General features: G+C 42.3%; 1 protein-coding gene across 2 annotated transcripts in view; it reads left to right on the top strand.

Moving 5' to 3' along the window:
• Positions 1-17585: 17585 nt before the first annotated feature.
• Positions 17586-26805, top strand: part of LOC140742052 (uncharacterized) — a 194965-nt gene continuing 185745 nt past the window's right edge. The window contains exon 1 of one of the 2 annotated variants that reach the window (XM_073072782.1): positions 17586-17684. The gene's annotated coding sequence lies outside the window, so the exon portion shown is untranslated. The remainder of the gene's footprint in view (positions 17685-26805) is intronic. The other variant, XM_073072786.1, reaches the window with a different exon arrangement.

Genomic DNA, 26805 nt, shown 5'->3' with positions numbered 1-26805 from the left:
AACAAAACTTCAGCAAACTAAGAGTGAAAAATCAGAACGTATTTATTAGATTATGATATCACAGCAGAGTTTATAGTCCTGACATTAAACAGTAATTGTGATTTTTTTTTGTTCTGATGCCATGTGTGAGCTTTAATAATAGTTATTTTGTTAGCTTCTTTACTAGTCCCTGAGTGAAGAATTACTGATTCATAACTGCTATATAAATCTTACTTTATTTTGGATGAGATAGCCTGGTGAAGTTTTATTAATTTCCCTCAAAAGGAGAGTATGAAGATTGTAATCACTTAGTTCATTCTGGAGGATTAGAAGACAGTGTGCATATCTGAGAGGGCACTGTTAAAGGACTATTCCCTTGTAGAATAATCCCCAGAGAAATCAATTAATAAACATTTATTTTAAAATAATATTTGAACATGTGGTACTGATTGAACATGTCACAGAGAGCAGTGAGATACAGTTTCTTTACAAACCTTATTTGTTGAAACGTTGTGTTTTAAATATGGCTGTGACAAATCCTCTATGTATAAAAACCAACCCAATAGTTGAAGCCAGAAGCTGAAAGCACTGGAGAACTACAGCACTGAATGAAGTTCACAAGCAGTCTTAAGAAAGGAAGCAGAACAGAATTTCCCACATTGCTCTTCTGAAGATGCCACTGCCTCATTAAGGTGGCTACCTTCATGTGCAGGTAAAAGCTGGCTCTTCAGATAGGTGGAGAATCATAGCCATCTCCTACCCAAAGTCCACACTTTCAATCTTAGACCATAAGACATAGGAACAGAATTAGGCTATCTAGCCATTGTCTACTCCACCATTCCATCATGGCTGATTGATTTTCCTTTCAAACCCATTCTCCTGTCTTCTCCCTGTAACCTTCGAGACCATTATTAATCAAGAACCTATCAACCACCACTTCAAATATAACCAATGACTTGGCCTCTACAGCCGTTTGTGGCATTGAATTCCACAGATTACCACTCTTTGGCTAAAGAAGTTCCTCCACATCTCTGTTCTAAATAGACATCCCTCTATTCTGATGCTGTGCCCTCTGGTCCTAGGCTCTCCCATTTTTGGAAACATCTCTGTATGGCCTTTCTATATTCAATTGGGTTCAATGATATTCTCACTCTTTGTTCCAAACTCCAGTGAGTACAAACCAGAGCGTAAAATCTTTCATTCCCGGGATCGTTCCTGTAAACATTTGCTGGACCCCCCCCCCCCCCCAATGGCAGCAGATCTTTTCTTAGAAAATGGGCACCAAAAACTGCTCTCAATATTTCAAATGTGGCCTAACTAATGCCTTACAAAGCCTCAGCATTACATTCTTGCTTTTATATTCTAGTCCTGTAGAAATGATTCAGCCTTTAGGGAATCTTCTTTCTTTCTTTGTTTTAGAGATACAGTGTGGAAGTAGTCCTTCCAGCCCTTTGAGCTGTATCACCAGCAACCCCTCACTGCTTCTGCTGTGTATTTAATATTTCAGTAATATTTTAGTAATCTTATATATATAGGTTGATTAAGCATTCTTGTTTGTTTAAATAATCAAATATGAGATATATGTAAAAGTATGTTATTTGCATATGTCATTGTGCTATCACATGATACGTGGTCACCTTGCTTATAGTAGACTCAAAGCTACACCCATATTTTTGGACTCTCTTGAGTTTCTTTAAATTAGTTTAATGTTCTGAATTTAGTAAACATAACACTGCGATGAGGTATTTTAAAATGAACCTGAGACGGCTACTGACCTGTTAAATAGACACTCGGAATGAAATCAAACACAGCTGGAGCATCGGTGAGTAAAGCAGGCACTGCGACACATGGAGAGAGAGTCCAGCTTAAAACAAAGCACGTGTTCTTTGGAAGGGAAGACACAACCAGGTTTTCCTGAAGGGAGTAAATGAAAGAATTCAGGTTTCATACAGAGGAAGGAAGGATTCATGGGTTCATAAATTGTGAGTACCAGGTGATACTCATCATTAAAAAAAAATCAGAAATAGCTGGCTACATTGGCAAGATTTGACGAGTTTGATTACACAACGGTAATTGGCTTATGTACACTGAGCTATTGGAACAGTATTTTGAAGCAAATGAAATAGCCAATGAGAAGTGAGTGCCAATTTTGCTGAGTGCGTAGGGTTTATAGGCATACAGTTTGCTTTGAAGTTTGACTGCCACAACCAAACCATCAGAAAGGTGCTTTGCTACTTTTGTAAAAGTGATGTAGGAACACTTAGAAACAAACCCATTGTTAATTGCAGAACACTTTAGATTTTATAAGCAGAATTAAAAAGAACAGGAATCCATTTCAGCATTTGTGGTGGAATTGAAGAAATTGCCTGAGCACTCTCAGTTCAGAAATGGTCTTAATGGTACACTAAGAGATTGTTTTAGTTTGTGGCATCTTAAAAGGAAGCATTGAAAAATGACTCATAACTAAAGCACCTCACATTTAAAAGCACAGTTGGAATTGATGTTTCACTGGAAACTGCAGACAGAGGTGCGAGTGAGTGGCGGTCAGGAATGAAAATGAGAGTGAATAAAGTTGTAGCGTCAAAACAGAAACGGACCCGGGCCTGTAACCGTTGTGGCAGGGGCTCACATATAACAAGCAAATGCAGATTTATAGGCAAAACTTGCCGAAAATGCAACTAAGTAAGACACATACGTGTCAGGCAGACAAAAATAAATGAACCACACAGGGAAGTGAAAAAGAGCACTAATCTGCATGCTGTTGATGGAAATTCTGACAATAATGAGAGTGACTCTCGAATGTGCAGCCTTGAGATTTACGGTGTGAAAACCAATAAAAGAAAAGCAATATGGCTTATGCCAGAGGTGAATGGCAAATTAATTAAAATGGAATTGGACACTGGCTCGGCTGTTTCAGTCATTCCACAAAGTGAGTTTGAACAGCATTTTGAAGGTACTGAACTGATGCCTGCAGATGACCAGTTAAGTACATATTCTGGAGAAAAGATAACTCCTGTGGGAATGACATGCCTAACTGAAATACAACAAACAAAAAGCCTCATGGGGCTTGTATGTGGTAAAAACAGAAGGACAAGTATTTGTGGAGCATGATTGGCTGAGACAATCACAACTTGATTGGAGATCCCTTTAATGAAGTCATCTGAAAATTAATTAAGACAGGTACTGGATGATATCCAGCTGGTGGTGTATTGGCATCAGCACTGGACTATGGGGCAAGAGGTCCCGAGTTCGAATCCAGCTGGTTCCCTTGCACGGTCTCCATCTGTGCCTGGGTTGCATGTCAAGCTAGCAACCCAACCTCGTTAAAAAAACCTGGAGAGGGATGGGCTCTGCCAGGTTTCAGATGTCCAAGATACGCTGTATGATGAGCAATCACCACACACACACACACACACAATGATGCCACAGCTGCCTGAATGCTGCACACCATGAATCATTGCCCACAAGAGGACAAACAGGTGCTCGTACCAGCCTCTGGTTGGAAAGTATATTGGACCATAAAAGGACCATATTGTTCAAAGGGATTATAAACATGACAAAACCACTGGTCTGACTACAGCAGTTTTTGAAGGCAACTTGCCTGAGAAAGCTTCTGATATGTTAATCAGGCAGTTCCTTATGAAATGTGCCTTGGTTTTAATCTGGTAGAGAGTTCAAGGAGCTTCAGGAAAGTTGCAAGCATTCAGCTTTGCATACATTAAGGTTATTACATGAACTACAATTGGGAGACAAAAATCTGCTTGTAAAAGTAGATGCAAAGACCAAAGCCCAGCCTGATGAATGGAAGGCCATAAAGAAAGGAGTCAATGGAGATACGAAAACAGAGGATTCATCAGAAGATGTTATGGATGAAGAAGCCAAGTGAGAGAACAAATCATAAAGGGAGCAAGAGAAAAGAATATTCCAGTAAACAAAATGCACCTTCCCAAGATGAAGATGCACAAACTAGAAGAAGAAAAGGGAGGGAAGTGATGGAGAAGAAAGGTGTTCTCAGCTGTCAGAACCACTTCCTACAGTCTCGGGTCAACTCCTACAGCCGCCAAGGAGGAGGCCCCAGACCCTGCGATCGTTTCACAGCCACAAGTCTCACCGGCCAAGCAGAGTGACCCCCTTGTCAGGAAAGACAAGCCTTCACAGCCATTAAATCTTTCGGCCTGAATGAGACAATTTAAAATTTACTCTGCTGTGAGTGTCTTTATAGTAGTTGTGTTATGTAGTATACTGTGTATACAGCTGAGGCACCTTTTCTATTGAGGTGGAGTTTATAGCTAAGCAGGGAGGGTTGTTGTGTATTTAATGTTTCAGTAATATTTTGGTAATCTTGTATACATAGTGGTTGATTATTCTTATTTGTTTAAATAATTAATTATGGGTTATCTGTAAAAATGCATTAATTGCATACATCATTATGCTACCATAGACAATAGACAATAGGTGCAGAAGTAGACCATTTGGCCCTTCGAGCCTGCACCGCCATTTTGAGATCATGGCTGATCAATTACTATCAATACCCAGTTCCTGCCTTGTCCCCATATCCCTTGATTCCCCTATCCATAAGATACCTATCTAGCTCCTTCTTGAAAGCATCCAGAGAATTGGCCTCCACTACCTTCCGAGGCAGTGCATTCCAGACCCCCACAACTCTCTGGGAGAAGAAGTTTTTCCTTAACTCTGTCCTAAATGACCTACCCCTTATTCTCAAACCATGCCCTCTGGTACTGGACTCTCCCAGCATCTGGAACATATTTCCTGCCTCTATCTTGTCCAATCCCTTAATAATCTTATATGTTTCAATCAGATCCCCTCTCAATCTCCTTAATTCCAGCGTGTACAAGCCCAGTCTCTCTAACCTCTCTGCGTAAGACAGTCCAGACATCCCAGGAATTAACCTCGTGAATCTACGCCGCACTTCCTCTACAGCCAGGATGTCCTTCCTTAACCCTGGAGACCAAAACTGTACACAGTACTCCAGGTGTGGTCTCACCAGGGCTCTGTACAAATGCAAGAGGATTTCCTTGCTCTTGTACTCAATTCCCTTTGTAATAAAGGCCAACATTCCATTAGCCTTCTTCACTGCCTGCTGCACTTGCTCATTCACCTTCAGTGACTGATGAACAAGGACTCCTAGATCTCTTTGTATTTCTCCCTTACCTAACTCTACACTGTTCAGATAATAATCTGCCTTCCTGTTCTTATTCCCAAAGTGGATAACCTCACACTTATTCACATTAAACGCCATCTGCCAAGTATCTGCCCACTCACCCAGCCTATCCAAGTCACCCTGAATTCTCCTAACATCCTCATCACATGTCACACTGCCACCCAGCTTAGTATCATCAGCAAATTTGCTGATGTTATTTTCTATGCCTTCATCCAAATCGTTAACGTAAATGGTAAACAGCTGTGGTCCCAATACCGAGCCCTGTGGCACCCCACTAGTCACCACCTGCTATTCCGAGAAACACCCATTCACCGCTACCCTTTGCTTTCTATCTGCCAACCAGTTTTCTATCCATGTCAATGCCTTCCCCCCGATGCCCTGAGCTTTGATTTTATCCACCAATCTTCTATGTGGGACCTTATCAAATGCCTTCTGAAAATCGAGGTACACTACAACCACTGGATCTCCCCCGTCTAACTTCCTGGTTACATCCTCGAAAAACTCCAACAGGTTAGTCAAGCATGATTTACCCTTGGTAAATCCATGCTGGCTCGGCCCAATCCTATCACTGCTATCTAGATATGCCACTATTTCATCCTTAATAATGGACTTTAGCATCTTTCCCACCACTGATGTCAGGCTGACAGGTCGATAGTTCTCTGTTTTCTCCCTCCCTCCTTTCTTAAAAAGTGGGATAACATTAGCCATTCTCCAATCCTCAGGGACTGATCCTGAATCTAAGGAACATTGGAAAATGATTACCAATGCATCCGCAATTTCCAGGGCCACCTCCTTTAGTACCCTAGGGTGCAGACCGTCTGGACCTGGGGATTTGTCAGCCTTCAGTCCCATCAGTCTTCTCATCACCGTTTCCTTCCGAATGTCAATCTGTTTCATTTCCTCTGTTACCCTATGTCCTTGGCCCATCCATACATCTGGGAGATTGCTTGTGTCTTCCTTAGTGAAAACAGATCTAAAGTACTCATTAAATTCTTCTGCCATTTCTCTGTTTCCCATAACAATTTCACCCAATTCATTCTTCAAGGGCCCAACGTTGTTCTTAACTATCTTCTTTCTCTTCACATACCTAAAAAAGCTTTTGCTATCTTCCTTTATATTCCTGGCTAGCTTGCGTTCGTACCTCATTTTTTCTCCCTGTATTGTCTTTTTAGTTAAGTTCTGTTGTTCCTTAAACACTTCCCAATCATCTGTCCTCCCACTCACCTTAGCTCTGTCATATTTCCTTTTTTTTAATGCTATGCAATCTCTGACTTCCTTTGTCAACCACTGTGGCCCCTTTCCCCCCTTTGAATCCTTCTTTCTCTGGGGGATGAACTGATTTTGCATCTTGTGATACATGCACATCTCGCTTAAAATAAACTCAAAGTTACACTGTATTTTCAGTCTCCTGTGAGTCTCCTTGAATTAATTTAATATTTTGAATTTACAAAACATAACATAACACCACCAGTTTAACACTAGCCCAATTATGGGACAATTTATAGTGACCAATTAACTTACTTACCAGTATATCTTACGACTGTGGGAGGAAACCAGGGCACCTGGAGAAAACCCATGCATTCCACATGGAGAATGTACAAACTCCTTACAGAGGACGCCAGGATTGAACTCCAATGCCCCGAGCTGTAATAGCTTCACACTAACTGCTACACTACACCTTTCAGCTAGGCTGAGGAATCTTTGATTTCAAGACTGTAGATCTGTCAAAGTTGCCACATAGTTGATAGAGTTAAGAAGGCGTATAGTGTATTGGCCTTCGTCAGTTGGGGCTCATGTTCAGGAACCATGAGGTAATATTGTAGCTCTGTAAAACTCTGGTTAGACCACACTTGGAGTATTGTGTTCAGTTCTGATTGTTTCATTATAGGAGGATGTGGAAACTTAGAATACAAAGGAGATTTACCAGAATGCTGCCTGCATTAGAGAGCATATTTTATCAGGAAAGGTTGAATCAGCTAAGGCTTTTCTCTTTGGAGCAACGGAGCATGAGAGGATTCTTGATAGAGGTGTATAAGATAAGAGACATATATAGAATGGACAGGCAGCGCCTTTTTCCTAGGGCAGCCATGGTAATAGGGGGGGGGGGTAATACAAGAGGACATACTTTTAAGATGATCTGAGGATGTCAAAGGTAGGTTAATTTATACATAGATTGGTAAGCCCTTCCGGAGGTGGTGGAAGAGGCAGGTGTATTCGAGACATTTAAGAGGTGCAAGATGGATGACTAAAAGAGGACTATGTCAGAAGAAAGGGTTAGATTGAACTTGGAATAGGTCACCAGGTCAGAGGGCCTATACCATGTTGTGCTGTTCTATATGTGTCTATTCATTTATTTTGGTAACTGATAGTAATTCTTACGTCCTGCTGCAACTCAACAAATTTCATAACAAATGTCAGTGATAATAAACATGATTCTGATGCTGTTTGAGCTTGATGAAAAGCATGTCTTCCTTCCTCCTTCAGTGCTGATTACACCTCCTCCTCTCTTACATCACTTGGCATCAGCTAACTCAGCAGAGCCTGGCAGATAAACCTGGGACCTCCTGTTGTCTCAGTTACAGAGTGAGTCAATCATCTCCTACAGGAGTGGGTAAAACAGCATGGCAAAGAAGGAATTCATATTTCTAATTTAGCTCCTGTCACAGGGAGGCAGTGATTTAATACAATGCATTGTATAGTGATAGGACTTGTATTTATACGGTTTTGAAAAGGAACAGCAGCTACAGGTAGTGTGCACAGAAACCTGAAAGTTGGTCACTTGCATTTGAGTCTCCATGCTCGGGAAGTAAAAACAACAAGAAGATAAGACATAGGAGTAGGAGTAGGCTAAATAGTCCTTTGAACCTATGGACATTTTAAAAAAGGATGTGACAAAATTTCCTCTAAAATCAAAAGGGTTTTGGATCTGTTTCTTTTTCCATAGATGCAGCCTAACCTGCTGGGCATTGTACTTGTACAAGAGAACCACAGCTCCTCAGGATATGCTTCCTCAGTGCTGAACCGCCGCTGCCTTGCATATCTGTTCATACTTTCTGACTGAGGCAAATTTGATTCCACTAGTTGAGCTTGACCTGAAGCTAGCTGGGGTTCGTCACTCTTACAGATTTCTATAGATGGAGAGCATTGCATCGTTGTGTGTTACAGAGACTCCAATGCACAGAATTGCATCACACTTCCCATTTTTTTGCACAATTTATTTCCTTTTGCAATTTATAGTAATTTAATGTCTTAGCATTGTATGGCTGCCACAGAACCACAGATTTCATGTCATATATGTCAATGATAATGAATCTGATTGTGTACTCTTCTCACCATTGAGGACATCTTCAAGAGAGTGGCATCCATCATTAAGGACTCTCACCATCAGGGACATACCCTCTTCTCCTTACTACCATCCAGGAGGAGGTACAGGGGCCTTCTTGCTCTGTCATCAGATTTCTGAGCAGTTCATGAACATCACCTCATCGCTCCTTTCTTTTGCATGATTTATTTATTTGTGTAATTTGTGTGGAGATTCAGTAAGCTCTTGGAGTCCGTATCGATAGGACACTCAAAGCTACTGCGCAGGTTGACAGTGTTGTTAAAAAGGCGTATGGCGTGTTGGCATTCATCAACCATGGGCCTGAGTTCAGGAGCCGTGAGGTAATGCTACAGTTATATAAGACCTTAGTTAGACTGTACTTGGAGTACTGTGCTCAGTTCTGGTCACCTCACTACAGGAAGGATGTGGAAGCCATAGAAAGGGTGCAGAGGAGATTTACAAGGATGTTGCCTGGATTGTGGAGCATGCCTTATGAGAACAGGTTGAGTGAACTTGGCCTTTTCTCTTTGGAGCGACAGAGAATGAGAGGTGACCTGATAGAGGTGTATAAGATGATGAGGGGCATTGATCATGTGGATAGTCAGAGTCCTTTTCCTAGGGCTGAAATGGCTAACATGAGGTGACGTAGTTTTAAGGTGCCTGGAAGTTGGTACAGAGGAAATGTCAGAGGTAAGTTTTTCACACAAAGAGTGGTGTGTGTGTGGAATGCACTGTCAGCAACGGTAGTGGAGGAAAATACAATAGAGTCTTTTAAGATCCCTTTTATTCCGAAATCCTTTTTTATTAATGTTGATTCAAAAATTTCCTCATATATATGGCAGAATAAAAATCCCAGGTTAGGTAAAATATACTTACAGAAGACAAGGAAGGATGGTGGGTTGGCATTACCCAATTTCAGATTTTACTATTGGGCAGTTAATATTAGATATTTGATATGTTGGTTGAAAGAATGGGATGGTCCTTTTGGCCCTCATTGGGTGAGTTTGGAAACTAAATCGGTATCTGCTTATGCTCTGGGTTCTATTTTAGGGACATCTCTCCCTTTTGCTCTTTCTAAATTGCCGAATCGAATCGACAACCCGATAGTTAAATATACCTTACGTATATGGTTTCAATTTCGGAAATTTTTCGGGTTGACTCAATTCGTGTTAAATAGTCCTATTGTATCTAATTGTTTTTTCCACCCCTCAATTATAGATCAAGCTTTTTTGGCTTGGAAAACTAAGGGATTATTAAGATTTTCTGACTTATTTTTGGACAACTGTTTTATGTCTTTTGAGCAATTAGCAAATAAATATAATTTGCCTAGATTTCATTTTTTTAGATACTTACAGGTTAGGCATTTTTTAAGTATGGTACTTCCTTCATTCCCAAATTTTGTGTCTTCAGATATTTTGGAGAGTTTGTTTGAATTAAACCCTTTTCAAAAAGGGCTTATATCAAAACTTTATAATATAATTATGAAGATACGTTCAGTGCCCTTTGATAAGACCAAAAATGATTGGGAAAGAGAGCTTAATCTTATTATTCCTATTGAGAATTGGGATAGAATTCTTCAATTAGTTAATACATCATCTATATGTGCCAAACATTCATTAATACAATTTAAGGTTGTGCATAGGGCCCATATGTCCAAGGATAAATTAGCTCATTTTTATTCTCATATAAACCCTATTTGTGATAGATGTCAATCAGAAATCGCGTCTTTAACTCATATGTTTTAGTCATGTCCGATATTGGAAAAATATTGGAAAGATATTTTTGATATTATTTCGGCGGTACTGAACATTGATTTACAACCCCATCCTATTACCGCAATTTTTGGTTTACCGATGATGGGCTCACTATCTCCTTCCGCCTGTCGAATGATTGCTTTTCTCACTTTGATGGCTAGAAGATCTATTTTGTTGAATTGGAAGGAAATTAATCCTCCCACGGTATTTCATTGGCTTTCTCAAACTATGTTATGTCTAAATTTAGAAAAAATTAGAAGTGCTGTATTTGATACTTCTATTAAATTTGAAAAGATATGGAGTCCATTTATTCAATATTTTCATATGATGTAATGGCCCTGTGCCAGGCTTGTTGGTTTTTTCAGCTTTAATCGTATTTATGTTGAGAGGATCGGAGTTGACGACATTGATGTTTATGTATGCTTGTGAGATATTATGAACAGCCCTTTTTTTTCTTTTTTTTACTTTTTTTTAGTTTTTTCTTCCTTTTTTGTTTTTTTTCTTAGATATTAGATTAGTAGATTAGTTAACTTTCATATATAGATTTATATTTTTTTTTCTCTTTTTTAATATATTATATATTATGGAATATCTAGACTTACCTTGTTCATATATACACTATATTGTTTATGTTTGGGAAAGCTTACTTATACTGTATTCATTGTTTATGTATTCCTTCATGTGTAATGGGAGTTTATATGTTTGTAATCCATTATTAATATTTTAATTGTATTTTGTTCATAATATTTTTAATACTAATAAAAAGATTAAAAGAGAGTCTTTTAAGATCCCCTTAGATAGATAGAAGAAGCTTAGAAAAATAGAGAGCCACGTGGTAGGGAAATTCTGGGCAGCTTCTAGAGTAGGTTACATGGTCGACACAACATTGTGGGCTGAAGGGCCTGTAATGTTCTGTAGATTTCTATGTTCCATGTAATTTACAGTAACTTTATTTCTTTGCACTCTACTACTGCTGCAAAACAACAAATTTCACTTCAGGAATAATAGACTGATTCTAATTTGCTTTACCTTGATTTGAAGCCATTGCAGGTGTGAATGTTAAAATTGAGTGGAAAGAGAGGCAGAGGAGGTCAATAAGATATTCCTCACAACCCTCCTCCTCTTTTTAAGTGGGTTGTGGGACATTGATGGTGTTTTGTTCTCAAGACTCAAGTAAGATTCCAGTTACCAGACGCATGCAGCTGACAGCACTTTCCAGGCTCATGTTCCTCTGTAATAAAATTCCAGATGTGTGAATCTGTTCCTTGGCAGGTGGCTTACCAAAGAAAAACAAAGTTCAACTGTTGGGCAAGAGACATAGAAGCAGACATTTGTTTCACTTTTATGATTAATCATTTGTGAATTAAGTGGAATTTGGGGATTCTTCTCCATACACTCTGGAGATTAAGTTTCTCAGTCCAAGCCCTTTTCATTACAGAATCTCACATTACAGAGGAGGCTGTGAAATCTCATCCTGTCACGGCGAACACACGGCCCATATGGGGGCAAGGTTAGCTGCAAACGGAGAGCAGATTTGGAGAAGAGCATCCCACTGGTAGCTCTAATCAAAGGTCAAACCTGGATAATTTTGTAAGGTTATCGTGCAGTTCAGCACCCAGTTCGGGTGATGGGCTTATGTAGAAGGTGATTTATTTATTTAGCGATACAGTAGGCCTTTCTGACCCTTTGAACCACGCCACTCCAACAAACCTGATCACTGGACAATCTACACAGACCAGTTAACCTACCTGCTACATCTTTGGACTGCGGGAGGAAACCCGAGTACCTGAGGAAAATACATGCTTCCCACAGGGAGGACATCCTTGCACGAACAGCATTGGAATTGAACTCTCAACTCCAGAATGCTCCAGGCTGTAATATCACCATGCTAACTGTTGTGCTACCACGGGCAGTTGGGTAGTTCAGGTCTATCCAGAGAATTCCAGTCTCTCTGATTTCTGCTCTTGAGTGGAATTGCCATTTGCACGTTGGTTTTATCAGCCGATTCCTGTCTGTGATGCAAGACAAGTGAAGAGGGCCCATTAATAACCAACCTGTCCTCAGAAAGGATTCTGAGGTTTTGTCTTATTCCCAGAAATGTGATCAATATGAAGATTCTAAATGGTATCTATTAACAGCTAATACAAGGAGACATACCTTCAGTGGCCACTTTCTTAGGTACGCCTGTAAACCTCGTTACCACAAATATCTAATCAGCCAATCAGGTGGCAGCAGCTCAGTGCATAAAAGCATGCAGACACGGTCAAGATGTTCAGACCAAACATCAGAATGGGGAAGAAATGTGACCTAAGTCACTTTGACCATGGAATGAGTGCTGGTGCCAAACGGAGTGGTTCGAATACCTCAGAAACTGTGTGCCCCCTGTGATTTTCATGCATAACAGTGTCTAGAGTTTACAGAGAATGATGCAAAAAGCAACAAAAAAAATCCAGTGAGTAGCAGTTCTATGGGGAAAAGTGTCTTAATAACAAGAGAGGTCAGAGGAGAATGGACTGATTGGTTCAAGTTGACTGGAAGGCAACAGCAATTCAACATGTCAATGAAGGTTCTCAGTCATCCAGATCATTGTCTATCAATCAAGGCAACTGGATTTGCTGTGTTGTCTATGTAACCCCTGGGTCGCCTCAAGCATCGCTCAAACTCGTTCTAGTCTAGGGGGAGCAGCCTTCGGCCCCGCCAAACTGGGTAATCAGCTGGTGTGGATGCTGTGTGATGTCCCCGCCTCGCCCAACAAACAGACAGTACACCTTATGCGATTAAATGAGTACAATTTATAAAGATTACTATAACTAAGCGATTACTAATGATACAGTATATATGAATAAGAGAAAAAAAAGAAAAGGCGCCAAACTTATCAAAGTCCAAACCACTTCGTGCACAACCGTTGGAGCTCAATTACTGAAGTCTTCTGGTATTCGATCCCCTCCGAATTCCTCGACCCGCCTCCTGGGACCCCCACAGTGGTCGACCAGACGCTCCACACTCCTCTGTCTCCGTCCCCTCTCATCACCGAAAACCTTGGGCCGGGGACCGTCGCCCAGCTTCCAGCATCCCGTCCTCTCTCTCTCACTCCATCGCCCCGACTCCCCAAAATCCCGCCAACAATCAGTTTACAGTCCCAAACAAGCTTCCAGCACTTATCATAACAAAGACGCTAGCATTCCTACTATTAACACAGGCGCCAGCATTCCTACTTTTAACAAAACAAAGACGCCATTTTGATTACATACACAGTAACAAAGAAAAAGAAAAAAACCCCCGTTACATCTAGAAGGTGTTTTCCAGTTTATAAAGTCTGAGTTGTTTGAAGGTATAGTAATGACATGAGGGTTGTTAAGTTGTGGAGGTAATGAGGGGGGTCACCAGCCTTATCTTTGTGTGGATGGAAGTGTGAACTGTGGGTAGAGATGTCAGGACTGCATTGTAAGGAGCTGATAGGTGGTGGTGTACCCCATCCCCTCTGGTCAGGGATGGGTTTTCCAGTTTGAAAAAGATAAACACAAACAAAGCAACATTGTGTATGCAATGAAAACTGCACAGTATATCACAAAAACAAAACAACCACTTCACTAACGGATGGCCCAACAAAGGAGCGCTCACCCCTCAGGTCAAGACTCGGCTGTCTATCTACACCCAAAGGACAAGGGACACTCTTTTGATGATAACAATGTGCACATTTTGGCCAGGGAGGACAGGCGGTTTGAAAGAGGGGTTAAAGAGGCCATCATTGGTCAGACTGGAAAACCCATCCCTGAACAGAGGGGGTGGGGTACAACACCACCTCTCAGCTACTTACAATGGGATCCTGACATCTCCAACCCAGCATCTCCACAGCAGGTCACACCTCCATTTATGCAAAGGTAAGACTAATGACCCTCTCATTGCCTCTACAACCCTCATGTGATTGCTATGGCTTTAAACAACTCAGAGTTTATAAACTGGAAAACTACCCACCATGGATTAGAATTAAAGAAGCCTCTCGGATGAGTGGTAAAACATCTTCTAGAGAACACAGCAAGTCCAGTTGCCTGGATTTACTACTGCTTGATAGACAGTAATTCAAATAACCACACGTTACAACAGTGGTGTGCAGAAGGGCATCTCTGAACACACAATACATCAATCCTAGAAGTGGATGGCCTACAGCGGCAAAAGAGCACACTGAGTACCACTGCTGTATCTAATAGTGTGGCAAATGAGTGTAGCTTTAAGGTGACGAAAGGAAAGTACTGAGGTAGTTGTTTTCTCCAGGTGGAAATGGTTAATGCAAGGGAAGGTATGGAGGGATGTCTGGGGTAGGTTTTTTTTAATACAGAGTGGTAGGTGCAGGGGTGATGTTGAGGGAAATTAGGGAAATGTAAGGGACCCTTATATAGGTGTATGGATGTTAGAAAAAGGAGGCTATGTAGGAGGGGTTGATCTTAGAGCAGGTTAATAAGTTGGCACAACATGGACTGAACAGTTTGTACTGTGCTGTAGTGGTCTATGTGACTTGTAGGGTGCTATTGGTAGATGGGGGAATAACAGATGCTGGATTAAATAAATTATGAAGACTGTGAGTAGAAGACAATAAAACAATTTCCTGGGCTTTTTTCATTGCTTACATATCTCCTTCAAAGCTGCTCAGTTTTAAACTGGTGGGAGAAAACAATGCTCCTTTTCAATGTCAAAGACACAGCCATTTCCATCTTCAGCCAGATGAGCCGACAGTACTGGGGCTCCTCCACTCCCAGTCGCCTTCCTCTGCCGTTACACCGTGACATTGAACCTGACATGGTGCCACTCCTGATGTTCCCAGTACTGGCTCCTCCTCAGAACAGCCAAAGGTTCTTCCTCCTTAATCCTCTTGTTTACATATTTTTGTTCCATAGAGTCAGCTTCAGATGCATGGAACCTTCCTTTGCTCACATCTCCATAACCACCCTGTGCTGTCCAGTATTAGCAAAGGGAAGATTGAAGCCTTTGCTAATATCTGTGCCCTGCATCTTGCTATATAACCTACTCTTTTACCTCAAACATTTTACCATTCAGACACTTAGACAGTCCAGCAAAGCACTTGCACAACCTCCAACCTTGTTTGTTGCCTTTGATGCTGACAATGTGATCTCCACTGTAGTGGAGAAGGCAAACTCAGACTGAATGAACGGTCTGTACTGTGTTCTAATATGGACCATTGTGAGGCATGGCTTGTAGGGTGCTATTGGTAGATGGGGGAATAACAGATGCTGGATTAAATAAATTATGAAGACTGTGAATAGAAGACAATAAAACATTATTCAGCCTATAATGTTCACTCCTTCTTTTCTCTCCACTTGACCTCTGGAGTGTTCTGTATCTCTCCTCTGTCTTCATTCATCTCTTGGTACTTATACCTCATCCAAACAGGTCCTTTGTAATTAAACAAACTTAAGGGTTTGATTCTGAGCTGTTCAAATGCTGGAGGAACTCAGCAGCTCAGGCAGCATCTATGGGCATGAATAAACAGTCAACATTTCTGACTGAGATCCTTCTTCATGACGAAAGAGGAAGGGGGAATTAAAAGGTGGGGGTGGAGAATGAGGACCAGCTAGAAGGTGAAGCCAAGTGGGTGGGAAAGGTAAAGGGCTGAAGAAGAAGGAATCTGCAGAATCTCTTGTGTTTATATTCTGTGCTGTCCAACCCCATGACTCTGTGATTTGGAATCTGCTCTCCCCTCTATCTAAAAGGAAGCAGTCTTTCACACATTTCTGATAGTTACTGGTTCTCTCACCAGCACAATTTGTGTCATACTCTCTCTTGGTTTCCACCAAGATATCTCCGTTGTAGTTCCCATCCTTCTCTGAAATTGAAACATACTTGTTTTCTAACATATGCTTACTCTGATGGAAGCTCACTGACCTCAGTCATTGTTTCTCCATGGATGCTGCTTGATTTACTGTGATTTCCCCACTTTTTCTGTTTTTACTGTAGATCAGCAGTTGTTCAATTTCACTTGGTAATGTCTGACCACTCTTGAAAGCTGCTCACCTAGTCTGAACAAGTCTGAAATGATCTGTATGGATAACATGCAAACAAAGTTTGCATGTATCTTGGTGTCTGTGACAATAATAAACTACCTTACCAAATGGCAAAGAAAGTGGTTGAGACAGACACAATAGATCATTTCAGGAGAACTTGGAAAGGTAGATGGAGAGGAGGGGCTGAGGCAGGAAATTGGCACAAGGTGGTTGCACAACGTGGTCACTAGGGACTGGCTGGGCCAAAGGTCCAGTGGGTTAGAAGTTGTCCTTGAGCCTGGTGGTATGTGATTTCTGGCTTTGGTATCTTCTCTATGGGAGAGGAGAGAGCTGATAAATGTCAGAGAAAAAATTATGAGAGCGAGAGAGAGCATTCAGCGGCCTATGTGCCTAATCCTGTCTTCAACCGCTAATTCCATGGCGCAGTATTTCAAGTATTGTTAAGATGTTGCAAACACCATTCCAGGTAGCTAATATCAGACCCATACCCCCTTTAGGTGTAAAGAGTTTTACTCATCTGCTCTCTCAGCCCACCTTTCATGTAAAGATTAGCTTTATTTGTCACATGTACATTGAAACATGCAGTGGAATGCTTTGCTTTGCATCGACACTGAATACGGCCTGAGGAATGAGCCGGGGGCAGCCCACAGGGTCATCAGGCTTCCAGTGCCAACATAGCATGCACATCTACGATTCTAGTTTTCGACCCTCTGCTAAGGGAAATGTTCTTCCTGAACATTAGTGGTGTTTGAGCGCACCACCTCACAAATTATCCTTCGCTCTATTTGCAGCTGCAAGTATTTTCCATTCAGAAAGCTATTCTGAGGGAGAGGGGAGAGGGTTGAGAGAGAGTGGGTGAGAGGGAGTGAGAGAGGGGAGGGAGAGAAGCAAGAGATAAGAGTGAGCGAGAAGAGAGAGGAAGAGAGATAGAAAGAAAAAGTGGGGAAAGAGAGTGAGCAGCTGTTTCTGAGAAGGCCAGAGCCCCAAGCAAAGCCTGACTCAGCCTTTGAAAGTGGAGGCACAGAAGCTGGGCAGATCACACCGTGAGCAAATTAATTCTTTGCAATCAAAGCCCATTACATTGACTGTGAAGTGTGGGCCAGGCTTCAGCAAGCACTGCCCAGCACATGGAGACCTTGCCCCTACAGAAACACACTGTAAAACAGTTTGGGCTTTCTCAGCTGGCAGCAGCTGGGGGAGGGACCTGTCTGCTTCACATGTAGTGTCACAGGAATCTTGTACTCTCAGTCTGATGCAAGGAAACATTTCAGCTGCAGAACTGGTCTCCTGCTCGTACACTCCAGTTAACACACGCTCTGAAATCTGGGTCAAATGTACCTGCTGTAGAAGAGAAGACAGATATAGAACTAGCTCTCCACCTCCAGGACTCTTCTGGATTTGGAAAGGGACTGTCTGTGCCTGGAGACAAGGTGAGTACAAGATAATGAAGTTCTCACTGTAATGCTTTCATTGTCATGAATGGAGCTCTGTAGAAAGCTTGTCACTGACAACTTCAGACAGTTGCTGTGGAGCCTGGAAAGCTGGTAGTGGCTGGTAAGCATGGAAACTCTTTAGCAACAAGATTACAGAGGATGTGGAACAGCAAAGGAATTAAGGGAGCTGACTAATGATTAGATGACTGAAGCTGTGAGGCAAGGCAACACTGGAATGAGAATGTGTGATAGTGTGTAAAGCATATGTGGGTAACTATTTGCGATAGAGGAAGCTAAGGATATCTGATTGTGTTGGAGAACTAGTAAAGATATGTAACAATGCTTATGTAACTGAGGGTATATGGTTTAATTCCATGTTTATTGTTATTCATCGTATACGTATATACAGCTAAACAAAACATTCCTCTGGGACCAAGGTGCGGTGCACAACACAGTATATTATCACATACTGCACATGGAATAATATTAACACAATATTATTAACATAGATGTACAGATTGAGATATATAACATGAAGTTAAATATACAATAGTTTTACTGCAACTGGCGTTGTCATGAATAGTGTGTAGGGGGTGGTATCAGGGCATTCAGAAGCCTCCCACCCTGGGGGAAGAAGCTGTTACCCAGCCTAACAGTCCTCGTTCTTATCCTGTGGCAACTTCTGCCTGATGGTGGAACATCAACGAGACTGTGGGACGGATGGGAGGGGCACTTGACAAAGTGGAGGGCTCTGCCAACACAGAACTTCTGGTTTATATCCTGGATGGTGAGGAAAGAGACTCCAATGATCTTCTCAGCAGTTCCCCTCCCCCCAATCCATTGCAGAGCCTGGTGGTCACATGCCTTGTAATTCCCATTCCCGTACTATGGTGGTGGAGGTGTGATATTTGTTATTCAACTGATAGTAGGTGGGTGACAATTTCTATACACAGAACAGATGCTAATGCTGAAGTGTTAGATGGTGCCGAGGTGACCAAGGGAACGTGACTATTGCTGGATGAGTAACACTATGAGATTGCAATGGATAAAGGGGGTTTAAAGAAGGTGTGACAATCACTCTGTGTCAGTCTATGAACAGACAGCAAATGATTATTTAAGATTCAAAATTGTTTATTATCATTCTTCATTAGTGCAAAGGATTGTCACTCTGAATCTGATGCAGCATTAAAAGCACACAGACAGACAGACAGACAGACAGGCAGACATACTTTATTGATCCCGAGGGAAATAGCGTTTCATTACAGCCGCACCAAGAATAGTGAAGAAATATAGCAATATAAAACCATAAATAATTAAATAATACTAAGTTAATCATGCCAAGTGGAAATAAATCCAGGACCAGCCTATTGGCTCAGGGTGTCTGACACTCCGAGGGAGGAGTTGTAAAATTTGATGGCCACAGGTAGGAATGACTTCCTATGACGCTCAGTGTTACATCTCGGTGGAATGAGTCTCTGGCTGAATGTACTCCTGTGCCTAACCAGTACATTATGGAGTGGATGGGAGTCATTGTCCAAGATGGCATGCATCCTCTTTTCAGACACCACTGTCAGAGAGTCCAGTTCCACGCCCACAACATCACTGGCCTCACGAATGAGTTTGTTGATTCTGTTGGTGTCTGCTACCCTCAGCCTGCTGCCCCAGCACACAACAGCAAACATGATAGCACTGGCCACCACAGACTCGTAGAACATCTTCAGCATCGTCCGGCAGATGTTAAAGGACCTCAGTCTCCTCAGGAAATAGAGACGGCTCTGACCCTTCTTGTAGACAGCCTCAGTGTTCTTTGAACAGTCGGTGGTGTGGTGGGTTAGCAGGTGGAGGTGTTGATCAGCCGGACAGTTTGGGGCAAGTAACTGTTTTTGAGTCTGGTGGTCCTGACTTGGAGGCTGTGTAGCCTCTTCCCTGATGCGAGTGGGACAAACAGTCCATGAGCAAGGTGAGAATAACATCAAATCATGGCACCTTTAGGAAAATTTCATAATCAGTGGCTAAACAATCAATAGACTACTTATACTGTATATTTTGCTGAATATTAGGTAATCAACATTTTGTTTTTAATAACAAATAAATTGAATCCATATTATAAGTATAAACAGGTTCTCCAATGCTAGGGCATGTAATAGACCTTAATAACAATAATTGTGTGGCATTAATGTCTGTAATCCGGCTGTGCTGGATAACAAGGTCTCCCGCTGCCTTTATGTGCATATATATGCTGTAAATTTTCTTTATGGCTTTAATGTCGCAGAAACACATTAACTCTGAATTCCAGCAAAAACTGGCCAAAACAGAGCCATCACTTCCAAACAGTACTTTATATTCAGATAGACAAAAGATGTAGTGGTTCTGGCTGATTCCATGGACTGTTTGCTCCTACCATTATGATTAAATGGTATGTTTAACCATTTCCATTAACTCTCCTACCACGGCTGATTCACCCCCACCAACCCCTCTGAACATTTGCAGGCCACTCCAGATATTTTCCTTTCTTGCCTGAGTTACATATGTGCAGATAGACTTCAATCTGAGATTTGCAAAGAAAAGCTGATAAATCCTGGAACACTTTATCTTATTGCGATTTTTAATATTATAAAGAATCTCATTTTACTGCATTTTTAATAACATTCTTTCTTAATGACTTTAAAAATGAAAATCTTTTTAAGAGATTATTGGCTTTGCATTGGGCCTCTGGAGTGTTATCTGAGGGTGAGCTCAGATTCACTTATGAGTTCATATGTAACCTAAGATCCAGTCAGTCAGCACATTTATTTGTGCTCATGTGAGTTTGTCGATGAGTATGGGGCTGTATTTTTTAAAAATTGGGGTTGAGAGGAAAAACAAATGATGGAATAGCAGAGTCTATTTGATCAGATGAGTGGCTCAATTCCATTCCTATGTTTTATGGTCTAAAATAGTTTCCAGGTTGTGAACATCCATAAGCAGGACAGTTAAACGGTACACGAGGTCGTTTTGGAGGGGACCATTTTCTTGGGTCTGACCACATAGGGAAGGAATGGCAGATATCCTTCTCAGAGGTATAGCACAGAAAGGAGCCATTTTGACTGTCCTTGTTGGTGAATATCTATACTAATCCCATATGTCTGTGTTAGGTCTGCATTAATGTCTAGGCTCCTAGGCATGACTCGAGTACTTTCAATGGATACGATTCAATATTTCCGTTTCAGCCTGATACAGCAAAGAAGCACAACTGCTTCCAAGGTCAGTACAGTTAACAAAGAAGTCTTGATGCATTTAAACACACTATCGCTGCTTAAAACTCATGGAAACAACACCGATTGTGGTCAGATGGGCCCACGGAGGACACCTTGGAGGAGGCGCGGGTGTAGATCGGGACTACAAGTGCGTTTAAGGAAACGTGGTTTTAAACTCCCTATACCAACTATCTTGTTGGCAAACGTGCAGTCTCTGCTGAATAAAATTGATTATCCCAGAGCTAGGGTGCCGAATCAGAGGGACATTAGGAACGCCAGTATCCTTTGTTTCACGGAATCCTGGTTAACCCCTTCCATACTGGATGCAGTGATCTAGATCGACGGGTTTACTATACACCATCAGGATAGATCTATGGAGTCTCTCAAAAGCAGAGGTGGAGGAGTTTGCCTCATGATCAACTCTCCTTGGTGCACAAATATATCAGTGCTGTCCCAATTCTGCTCACCAGACCTGGAATATCCAGCAGTAAAGTGCCGTCCTTTTTACCTACCACAGGAGTTCTCTGGGGTCATTTTGGTAGCAGTTTAGATGATCTGACCAATGGGATCAACGTGCATGAAACAGCACACCCTAACGCCTTCACCAACATTTTGGGAGATTTTAACCAGGCCAGTCTGAAAAAAATCGGTCAGCAATCACCATCAACAGATCACTTGCAACACTAGATGAAACAACACACTGGACCATTGTTACACCATCATCAAGAATGCCTACCATGCTATTCCACGCCCTCACTTCGGGAAGTCTGATCACCTGACTGTACTTCTACTCCCTGAGTATAGGCAGAGACTGAAGACTGCAGCACCGGTAGTGAGGTTTGGACAAGGGAAGCACAGGAGCGCCTACAGGACTGCTCTGAATCGGTGGGCTGGACTGTATTCAAGGATTCATCTTCGAACTTGGATGAGTATGCTGCTGTTGTTACCAACTTCATTAAAACCTGTGTGGATGTGTGTGCACACAAAGACTTACTGTACATTCCCAAACCAAAGCCATGGATGAACCAGGAGGTACGTCATCTGCTGAAGGCTAGATCTGTGGCATTCAAGTCTGGCGACCCAGGCCTGTACCAGAAAACCAGGTATGATTTGCGGAGGGCTATTTCAAGGGCGAAGAGTCAATATTCAATGAGATTGGAAGCGATATCAGATGCATGGCAACTCTAGCAGTGTTTGCAAGACATTACTTCCTACAAAGCGAAACCCAATAGTATGAATGGCAGACATGAGGAAATCTGCAGATGCTGGAAATTCAAACAACAACACACACAAAATGCTGGTAGAAATCAGCAGGCTAGGCAGCATCTATAGGGAGAAGTGCTGTCGACGTTTCGGGCCGAGACCCTTCGTCAGGACTAACCGAGAGGAAAGATAGTAAGAGATTTGAAAGTAGTGGGGGGAGGGGGAAATGCGAAATGATAGGAGAAGACCGGAGGGGGTGGGATGAAGCTAAGAGCTGGAAAGGTGATTGGCGAAAGTGATACAGACCTGGAGAAGGGAAAGGATCATGGGACAGGAGGCCTCAGGAGAAAGAAAGGGGGGGGAGCACCAGAGGGAGATGGAGAACAGGCAAACAACTAAATATGTCAGGGATGGGGTAAGAAGGGGAGGAGGGGCATTAACGGAAGTTAGAGAAGTCAATGTTCATACCATCAGGTTGGAGGCTACCCAGCCGGTATATAAGGTGTTCTTCCTCCAACTTGAGTTTGGATTCATTTTGACAGTAGAGGAGGCCATGGATAGACATATCAGAATGGGAATGGGACGTGGAATTAAAATGTGTTGCCACTGGGAGATCCTGCTTTTTCTGGCGGACCGAGCGTAGGTGTTCAGCGAAACGGTCTCCCAGTCTGCGTCGGGTCTCACCAATATATAAAAGGCCACACCGGGAGCACCGGATGCAGTATACCACACCAGCTGACTCACAGGTGAAGTGTCGCCTCACCTGGAAGGACTGTCTGGGGCCCTGAATGGTGGTGAGAGAGGAAGTGTAAGGGCAGGTGTAGCACTTGTTCCGCTTACAAGGATAAGTGCCGGGAGGGAGATCGGTGGGAAGGGATGGGGGGGACGAGTGGACAAGGGAGTCGCGTAGGGGGCGATCCCTGCAAAAAGCAGAAAGGGGGGGGGGGAGGGAAAAATGTGTTTGGTAGTGGGATCCCGTTGGAGGTGACGGAAGTTACGGAGAATTATACGTTGGACCTGGAGGCTGGTGGGGTGGTAGGTAAGGACAAGGGGAACCCTATCCTGAGTGGGGTGGCAGGTGGATGGGGTGAGGGCAGATGTGCGGGAAATGGGAGAGATGCGTTTGAGAGCAGAGTTGATGGTGGACGAAGGGAAGCCCCTTTGTTTAAAAAAGGAAGACATCTCCTTCGTCCTGGAATGAAAAGCCTCATCCTGAGAGCAGATGCGGCAGAGACGGAGGAATTGTGAGAAGGGGATAGCATTTTTGCAAGAGACAGGGTGGGAAGAGGAATAGTCCAGGTAGCTGTGAGAATCTGTAGGCTTATAGTGGATATAAGTAGTATGAATGGCAGTTATGCTTCACTACCGGATGAACTCAATGCCTTCTATGCCCACTTTGAAAGGAAGAACACAACTACGGCTGTGAAGATCCCTGCTGCACCTGATGACCATGTGATCTCTGTCTCAGAGGCCGATGTTAGACTGTCTTTAAAGAGAGTGAACCCTCACAAGGCAGAAGGTCCTGATGCAGGATCTGGTAAGGCTCTGAAAACTTGTGCCAACTAACTAACAGGAGTACTCAAGGACATTTTCAGCCTCTCACTGCTACGGGCAGAAGTTCCCACTTGCTTCAAAAAGGCAACAATTATACCAGTACCTAAGAAGAATAATGTGAGCTGCCTTAATGACTATTGCCCAGTAGCACTCACATCGACAGTGATGAAATGCTTTGAGAGGTTGGTCATGACTAGACTGAACTCCTGCCTCAGCAAGGACCTGGACCCATTGCAATTTGCCTATTGCCACAATGGGCCAACGGCAGACACAATCTCAATGGCTCTCCACATGGCTTTAGACCACCTGGACAACACAAACACCTACATCAGGATGCTGTTCATCGACTATAGCTCAGCATTTAATACCATCATTCCCACAATCCTGATTGAGAAGTTGCAGAACCTGGGCCTCTGTACCTCCCTCTGCAATTGGATCCTTGACTTCCTAACCGGAAGACCACAATCTGTGGATTGATGATAATATCTCCTCCTTGCTGATGATCAACACTGGTGCACCTCAGGGGTGTGTGCTTAGCCCATTGTTCTACTCTCTCTATACACATGACAGTGTGGCTAGGCATAGCTCAAATACCATCTATAAATTTGCTGATGATACAATCATTGTTGGTAGAATCCCAGGTGGTGACGAGAAGGCGTACAGGAGTGAGATATGCAAACTAGTGGAATGGTGCCACAGCAACAACCTGGCACTCAACATCAGTAAGATGAAAGAGCTGATTATGGACTTTAAGAAGGGTAAGATGAAGGAACACATACAAATTCCCATACAGGGATCAGAAGTGGAGAGAGTGAGCAGCTTCAAGTTCCTGGGTGTCAAGATCTCTGAGGATCTAACCTGGCCCCAACACATTGATGTAGTCATAAAGAAGGCAAGACAGTGGCTATATTTTATTAAGAGTTTGAAGTGATTTGGCATGTCAACAAATACACTCAAAAACTTCTATAGTTGTACCGTGGAGAGCATTCTGACAGGCTGTATCACTGTCTGGTATGGAGAGGCTACTGCACAGGACCAAAAGAAGCTGCAGAAGGTTGTAAATCTAGTCAGCTTCCTCTTGGGTACTAGCCTACAAAGTATAGAACATAGAACATAAAATAGTACAGCACAGTACAGGCCCTTCGGCCCACAGTGTTGTGCCAACCCTCAAACCCTGCCTCCCATATAACCCCCCCACCTTAAATTCCTCCATATACCTATCTAGTAGTCTCTTAAACTTCACTAGTATCCAGGACATCTTTAGGGAGTGGTGTCTCAGAAAGGCAGCGTCCATTATTAAAGACCTCCAGCACCCAGAGCATGCCCTTTTCTCACTGTTACCATTAGGTAGGAGGTACAGAAGCCTGAAGGCACACACTCAGTGATTCAGGAACAGCTCCTTCCCCTCTGCCATCCAATTCCTAAATGGCCATTGAATCTTTGGACGCTACCTCACTTTTAAAAAAATTTACAGTATTTTTGTTTTTGCATGTTTTTTAAAATCTAATTGATATACGTAATTGATTTACTTGTTTATCTATTATTATTTTTTATTTATTATTTTTATTTTATTTATTTTTTTCTCTGCTAGATTATGTATTACATTGAACTGCTGCTGCTAAATTAACTAATTTCATGTCACTTACTGGTGATAATAAACCTGATTCTGATTTGGGGTGGCATGTTAACATAACAGTTAGTGTAATGCTTCTACTGTACCAACAATCCAGGTTCAATTCCCCCACTGTCAGTAACGGAGTTTGTACATTCTCCACATGACCCTCTGCTCTGATTTGCTTCAGCATTCCAAATATGTACGGGTTAGTAGATTAATTGGTTACATGGCTGTAACTGTTAGGCAATTTGTTAGGCCCGTTACCATGCTATATCTCTAAATAACATAAAATAAAATTTCTATTGATTTTTAGGTGGCTTGTTGTTTAGTTAGGATTCTTATGCTGACCACTTCATCTTCTTCCTGGGAATACTTTCCTCCTGGGTGAAAGTAAGGAATCTTGCTCTGTGCGGAAATAATTCTTCACTGGGAAGATCTGTTGTAAGTAAACTGAATCAGAGCAGAATTAGTTTATTATCATTGGATATCAGTCATGAAATGTGTTGTTTTGCAGCAACAATACAGTATAATGCATGTACAAATACTATAAATTACATTAAGAAATATATATAAAAATTATACGATCGTGCAAAAAGAGAGCAAAAATAGTGAGGGTAGTGTTTGTGAATTCATTGTCCATTCAGAAATCTGATGGTGGAGGAGAAGAAGCTATTCCTAAAATGTAGAGTGTGTGTGTCTTTAGGCTCCTGTACCTCCTCCCTGATACCGGTTTCCTCACACAGTTCAAAAACATACTGGTCAGTAGATTAATTGGACTTTGTAAACTGTCCCGTGATTAGGCTGGAATTAAATTGGGATTGGTGGGCAGCACGGCTTGAAGGATCAGAAGGGCCTGTTCTGTGCTGTAGTGCAATAAATAAATAATATCGTAGCACTGAGAAGAGAGCTTGTTCTAATGCCCATGATGGAACTGGCAGCTTGCAACCCTCTGCAGTTTTTTTTCTGATCCTCTCTATACCAGACAGTGATGCAACCAGCTCTCCAAGATACATTTGTAGAAATTTGCAAGGGTCTTCGGTGATGACTAGTTAATGCAATTGTAGGCCGCATCTTGGGTAATGATGAGTCTGAGTACAGAGAGGAAATTAAGAAACTGGTGGCATGGTGCGAAGACAATGACCTATCCCTCAACGTCGGCAAGACGAAGGAATTGGTTGTTGATTTCAGAAGGAGTAGCGGACCGCATGACCCCATCTACATCGGTGGTGCACAGGTGGAACAGGTCAAAAGCTTTAAGTTCCTCAGGGTGAATATCACAAATGACCTGACTTGGTCTAACCAAGCAGAGTCCACTGCCAAGAAGGCCCACCAGCACCTTTACTTCCTGAGAAAGCTGAAGAAATTTGGCCTGTCCCCTAAAACCCTCACTAATTCTTATAGATGCACCATAGAAAGCATTCTTCTAGGGTGCATCACAACCTGGTATGGAAGTTGTCCTGTCCAAGACTGGAAGAAGCTGCAGAAGATCGTGAACCTAGCCCAGCACACC

The sequence above is a fragment of the Hemitrygon akajei genome, chromosome 19 (genome assembly GCF_048418815.1).
Source record: "Hemitrygon akajei chromosome 19, sHemAka1.3, whole genome shotgun sequence".
NCBI lineage: Eukaryota > Metazoa > Chordata > Chondrichthyes > Myliobatiformes > Dasyatidae > Hemitrygon > Hemitrygon akajei.
The sequence above is the reverse complement of the archived record's forward strand: the minus strand, read 5'-3'. Positions and strand labels throughout refer to the sequence as shown.